The following is a 7,500-nucleotide window of genomic DNA, read 5'->3' on the forward strand; positions in this document are numbered from 1 at the left end:
TTGCCCCCGTATACGCCTGGGCGTAAGCCCGTGCGTCGCCGACCTAGCGGCCTGCCGATCGGTATTTAGAGGGAGGCACTTTGAAAGCAACACGCCGTTGGAACTTTGAAAAATTTCGATGCGTCGCCAAAGTTCGTACTTTTCGATAAAATCTTCGTCCTATGATACATTTCGATCAAGAACTACATTGATCGTCATGAAACTGTTTTTTTTTTTGGGAGACGTGTACGCTCCTTTTCATAAAGGAGACTATCTTATTGCGAAAGTCAAAATCGCACGCTCTCACGGCGATTTGCCCCCGTATACGCCTGGGCGTAAGCCCGTGCGTCGCCGACCTAGCGGCCTGCCGATCGGTATTTAGAGGGAGGCACTTTGAAAGCAACACGCCGCTGGAACTTTGAAAAATTTCGGGGCAAAGCAATACGCGGCTGGGACTTTGAAATATTTCGGAGCGCACCTAAAGTTCGTTATTTTGGCTAAACGGAGCGAAAATCTGCATTTATACCATCACGGACGTTAGTTCAATAGCGTTTAACGATCGATCCACGGTACAGAACGCAAAAATATGATTGTTAAAATTTTCGACTAATCGGTTCTAAGAGGCGAAGCAATACGCCGCTGGGACTTTGAAATATTTCGGAGCGCACCTAAAGTTCGTTATTTTGGCTAAACGGAGCGAAAATCTGCATTTATACCATCACGGACGTTAGTTTAATAGCGTTTAACGATGGATCCACGGTACAGAATGCAAAAATATGAATGTTAAAATTTTCGACTAATCGGTTCTAAGAGGCGAAGCAATACGCCGCTGGGACTTTGAAATATTTCGGAGCGCACCTAAAGTTCGTTATTTTGGCTAAACGGAGCGAAAATCTGCATTTATACCATCACGGACGTTAGTTTAATAGCGTTTAACGATGGATCCACGGTACAGAATGCAAAAATATGATTGTTAAAATTTTCGACTAATCGGTTCTAAGAGGCGAAGCAATACGCCGCTGGGACTTTGAAATATTTCGGAGCGCACCTAAAGTTCGTTATTTTGGCTAAACGGAGCGAAAATCTGCATTTATACCATCACGGACGTTAGTCCAATAGCGTTTAACGATCGATCCACGGTACAGAATGCAAAAATATGATTGTTAAAATTTTCGACTAATCGGTTCTAAGAGGCGAAGCAATACGCCGCTGGGACTTTGAAATATTTCGGAGCGCACCTAAAGTTCGTTATTTTGGCTAAACGGAGCGAAAATCTGCATTTATACCATCACGGACGTTAGTTCAATAGCGTTTAACGATCGATCCACGGTACAGAATGCAAAAATATGAATGTTAAAATTTTCGACTAATCGGTTCTAAGAGGCGAAGCAATACGCCGCTGGGACTTTGAAATATTTCGGAGCGCACCTAAAGTTCGTTATTTTGGCTAAACGGAGCGAAAATCTGCATTTATACCATCACGGACGTTAGTTTAATAGCGTTTAACGATGGATCCACGGTACAGAATGCAAAAATATGATTGTTAAAATTTTCGACTAATCGGTTCTAAGAGGCGAAGCAATACGCCGCTGGGACTTTGAAATATTTCGGAGCGCACCTAAAGTTCGTTATTTTGGCTAAACGGAGCGAAAATCTGCATTTATACCATAACGGACGTTAGTTCAATAGCGTTTAACGATCGATCCACGGTACAGAATGCGAAAATATGATTGTTAAAATTTTCGACTAATCGGTTCTAAGAGGCGAAGCAATACGCCGCTGGGACTTTGAAATATTTCGGAGCGCACCTAAAGTTCGTTATTTTGGCTAAACGGAGCGAAAATCTGCATTTATACCATCACGGACGTTAGTTCAATAGCGTTTAACGATCGATCCACGGTACAGAATGCAAAAATATGATTGTTAAAATTTTCGACTAATCGGTTCTAAGAGGCGAAGCAATACGCCGCTGGGACTTTGAAATATTTCGGAGCGCACCTAAAGTTCGTTATTTTGGCTAAACGGAGCGAAAATCTGCATTTATACCATCACGGACGTTAGTTTAATAGCGTTTAACGATGGATCCACGGTACAGAATGCAAAAATATGAATGTTAAAATTTTCGACTAATCGGTTCTAAGAGGCGAAGCAATACGCCGCTGGGACTTTGAAATATTTCGGAGCGCACCTAAAGTTCGTTATTTTGGCTAAACGGAGCGAAAATCTGCATTTATACCATCACGGACGTTAGTTTAATAGCGTTTAACGATGGATCCACGGTACAGAATGCAAAAATATGATTGTTAAAATTTTCGACTAATCGGTTCTAAGAGGCGAAGCAATACGCCGCTGGGACTTTGAAATATTTCGGAGCGCACCTAAAGTTCGTTATTTTGGCTAAACGGAGCGAAAATCTGCATTTATACCATCACGGACGTTAGTCCAATAGCGTTTAACGATCGATCCACGGTACAGAATGCAAAAATATGATTGTTAAAATTTTCGACTAATCGGTTCTAAGAGGCGAAGCAATACGCCGCTGGGACTTTGAAATATTTCGGAGCGCACCTAAAGTTCGTTATTTTGGCTAAACGGAGCGAAAATCTGCATTTATACCATCACGGACGTTAGTTTAATAGCGTTTAACGATGGATCCACGGTACAGAATGCAAAAATATGATTGTTAAAATTTTCGACTAATCGGTTCTAAGAGGCGAAGCAATACGCCGCTGGGACTTTGAAATATTTCGGAGCGCACCTAAAGTTCGTTATTTTGGCTAAACGGAGTGAAAATCTGCATTTATACCATCACGGACGTTAGTTTAATAGCGTTTAACGATGGATCCACGGTACAGAATGCAAAAATATGATTGTTAAAATTTTCGACTAATCGGTTCTAAGAGGCGAAGCAATACGCCGCTGGGACTTTGAAATATTTCGGAGCGCACCTAAAGTTCGTTATTTTGGCTAAACGGAGCGAAAATCTGCATTTATACCATCACGGACGTTAGTTCAATAGCGTTTAACGATCGATCCACGGTACAGAATGCAAAAATATGATTGTTAAAATTTTCGACTAATCGGTTCTAAGAGGCGAAGCAATACGCCGCTGGGACTTTGAAATATTTCGGAGCGCACCTAAAGTTCGTTATTTTGGCTAAACGGAGCGAAAATCTGCATTTATACCATCACGGACGTTAGTTTAATAGCGTTTAACGATGGATCCACGGTACAGAATGCAAAAATATGATTGTTAAAATTTTCGACTAATCGGTTCTAAGAGGCGAAGCAATACGCCGCTGGGACTTTGAAATATTTCGGAGCGCACCTAAAGTTCGTTATTTTGGCTAAACGGAGCGAAAATCTGCATTTATACCATCACGGACGTTAGTTCAATAGCGTTTAACGATCGATCCACGGTACAGAATGCAAAAATATGATTGTTAAAATTTTCGACTAATCGGTTCTAAGAGGCGAAGCAATACGCCGCTGGGACTTTGAAATATTTCGGAGCGCACCTAAAGTTCGTTATTTTGGCTAAACGGAGCGAAAATCTGCATTTATACCATCACGGACGTTAGTTTAATAGCGTTTAACGATGGATCCACGGTACAGAATGCAAAAATATGATTGTTAAAATTTTCGACTAATCGGTTCTAAGAGGCGAAGCAATACGCCGCTGGGACTTTGAAATATTTCGGAGCGCACCTAAAGTTCGTTATTTTGGCTAAACGGAGCGAAAATCTGCATTTATACCATCACGGACGTTAGTTCAATAGCGTTTAACGATCGATCCACGGTACAGAATGCAAAAATATGATTGTTAAAATTTTCGACTAATCGGTTCTAAGAGGCGAAGCGATACGCCGCTGGGACTTTGAAATATTTCGGAGCGCACCTAAAGTTCGTTATTTTGGCTAAACGGAGCGAAAATCTGCATTTATACCATCACGGACGTTAGTTTAATAGCGTTTAACGATGGATCCACGGTACAGAATGCAAAAATATGAATGTTAAAATTTTCGACTAATCGGTTCTAAGAGGCGAAGCAATACGCCGCTGGGACTTTGAAATATTTCGGAGCGCACCTAAAGTTCGTTATTTTGGCTAAACGGAGCGAAAATCTGCATTTATACCATCACGGACGTTAGTTTAATAGCGTTTAACGATGGATCCACGGTACAGAATGCAAAAATATGATTGTTAAAATTTTCGACTAATCGGTTCTAAGAGGCGAAGCAATACGCCGCTGGGACTTTGAAATATTTCGGAGCGCACCTAAAGTTCGTTATTTTGGCTAAACGGAGCGAAAATCTGCATTTATACCATCACGGACGTTAGTTTAATAGCGTTTAACGATGGATCCACGGTACAGAATGCAAAAATATGATTGTTAAAATTTTCGACTAATCGGTTCTAAGAGGCGAAGCAATACGCCGCTGGGACTTTGAAATATTTCGGAGCGCACCTAAAGTTCGTTATTTTGGCTAAACGGAGCGAAAATCTGCATTTATACCATCACGGACGTTAGTTCAATAGCGTTTAACGATCGATCCACGGTACAGAATGCAAAAATATGATTGTTAAAATTTTCGACTAATCGGTTCTAAGAGGCGAAGCAATACGCCGCTGGGACTTTGAAATATTTCGGAGCGCACCTAAAGTTCGTTATTTTGGCTAAACGGAGCGAAAATCTGCATTTATACCATCACGGACGTTAGTTTAATAGCGTTTAACGATGGATCCACGGTACAGAATGCAAAAATATGATTGTTAAAATTTTCGACTAATCGGTTCTAAGAGGCGAAGCAATACGCCGCTGGGACTTTGAAATATTTCGGAGCGCACCTAAAGTTCGTTATTTTGGCTAAACGGAGCGAAAATCTGCATTTATACCATCACGGACGTTAGTTCAATAGCGTTTAACGATCGATCCACGGTACAGAATGCAAAAATATGATTGTTAAAATTTTCGACTAATCGGTTCTAAGAGGCGAAGCAATACGCCGCTGGGACTTTGAAATATTTCGGAGCGCACCTAAAGTTCGTTATTTTGGCTAAACGGAGCGAAAATCTGCATTTATACCATCACGGACGTTAGTTTAATAGCGTTTAACGATGGATCCACGGTACAGAATGCAAAAATATGAATGTTAAAATTTTCGACTAATCGGTTCTAAGAGGCGAAGCAATACGCCGCTGGGACTTTGAAATATTTCGGAGCGCACCTAAAGTTCGTTATTTTGGCTAAACGGAGCGAAAATCTGCATTTATACCATCACGGACGTTAGTTTAATAGCGTTTAACGATGGATCCACGGTACAGAATGCAAAAATATGATTGTTAAAATTTTCGACTAATCGGTTCTAAGAGGCGAAGCAATACGCCGCTGGGACTTTGAAATATTTCGGAGCGCACCTAAAGTTCGTTATTTTGGCTAAACGGAGCGAAAATCTGCATTTATACCATCACGGACGTTAGTCCAATAGCGTTTAACGATGGATCCACGGTACAGAATGCAAAAATATGATTGTTAAAATTTTCGACTAATCGGTTCTAAGAGGCGAAGCAATACGCCGCTGGGACTTTGAAATATTTCGGAGCGCACCTAAAGTTCGTTATTTTGGCTAAACGGAGCGAAAATCTGCATTTATACCATCACGGACGTTAGTTTAATAGCGTTTAACGATGGATCCACGGTACAGAATGCAAAAATATGATTGTTAAAATTTTCGACTAATCGGTTCTAAGAGGCGAAGCAATACGCCGCTGGGACTTTGAAATATTTCGGAGCGCACCTAAAGTTCGTTATTTTGGCTAAACGGAGCGAAAATCTGCATTTATACCATCACGGACGTTAGTTCAATAGCGTTTAACGATCGATCCACGGTACAGAATGCAAAAATATGATTGTTAAAATTTTCGACTAATCGGTTCTAAGAGGCGAAGCAATACGCCGCTGGGACTTTGAAATATTTCGGAGCGCACCTAAAGTTCGTTATTTTGGCTAAACGGAGCGAAAATCTGCATTTATACCATCACGGACGTTAGTTTAATAGCGTTTAACGATGGATCCACGGTACAGAATGCAAAAATATGATTGTTAAAATTTTCGACTAATCGGTTCTAAGAGGCGAAGCAATACGCCGCTGGGACTTTGAAATATTTCGGAGCGCACCTAAAGTTCGTTATTTTGGCTAAACGGAGCGAAAATCTGCATTTATACCATCACGGACGTTAGTTCAATAGCGTTTAACGATCGATCCACGGTACAGAATGCAAAAATATGATTGTTAAAATTTTCGACTAATCGGTTCTAAGAGGCGAAGCAATACGCCGCTGGGACTTTGAAATATTTCGGAGCGCACCTAAAGTTCGTTATTTTGGCTAAACGGAGCGAAAATCTGCATTTATACCATCACGGACGTTAGTTTAATAGCGTTTAACGATGGATCCACGGTACAGAATGCAAAAATATGATTGTTAAAATTTTCGACTTATCGGTTCTGGATCACTGAAAAATCAAAAAAAATTATTAATTTTGATTAATTAAATTACATATGTAGTTTTATATTGTTATAGTCTCGTATTTGTTAATGTTTTGTCGTAAGAAAATGCAAAAATATCGTTTTAATGTTTTCGTCTCATCGGTTCTGGATCGCTGAAAAATCAAAAAAAAATATTCATTTTGATTAATTAAATTACAAATGGAGTTTTATATTGCTATAGTCGCTTATTTGTTAATGTTTTACCGTAAGAAAATGCAAAAATATCGTTTTAATATTTTCATCTCATCGGTTCTGGGCGGTTTTAAAATTTTTTAAAATATTAATTAAACCCATGATTTACATGAGAATGTGAATTTATTATGTCCTGCATGTTAATTTATTAATTTTCATGTATAGAACGTTATAAAATGAAAGGATATGTTCGACGATATTTTCAGTCTAAGTTTTACCGTGCCGGCGGGATGGTACGCTCTCACGGCGGTTTGCACAGGCATACGCCTGGGCGTAAGCCCATGCGTCGCCGACCTAGCGGCCGGCCGTTCGGTATTTATAGGAAGGCACTTTCGGTTCGCTCGGACCGGTCGGGAGTAGCGTCGAGCGTGTGGCTCTTTTATGACTTCGGTTGAAAAGCAGTCTACCGCTCCTCGAGAATATACTTTCTCGACTATTCTCGTTCCGGTTTTCCGTTGCGGATTATTATTAATCTCCACACAGCATTACCACGGGTCGGTGTCTAAGACCGAATGGCCCATATGTGGTGAGCCTTGTAATATAAGGCTGGTGACCTGTATGCACTTATAAATGTTGCATACTTGTACAAACTGAGCATCAACTGTCTGTAACCAAAATTTGTTAAAACTGAAAAAGTTATAAGATTGTATAAAATTTTTGAACCAAGAAAGTAGTGTTAGACGAAAATTCGTTCTATCACTTTTAGAAGGGAGACTGTTTGGAAATATTTAAAGTATAAAATACACAAAAGTCCACTGAATTATGAACAAAATTACGTCCC

The sequence above is a fragment of the Osmia lignaria genome, unplaced genomic scaffold, assembly GCF_051020975.1.
Source record: "Osmia lignaria lignaria isolate PbOS001 unplaced genomic scaffold, iyOsmLign1 scaffold0071, whole genome shotgun sequence".
In the NCBI taxonomy this organism is placed as follows: domain Eukaryota; kingdom Metazoa; phylum Arthropoda; class Insecta; order Hymenoptera; family Megachilidae; genus Osmia; species Osmia lignaria.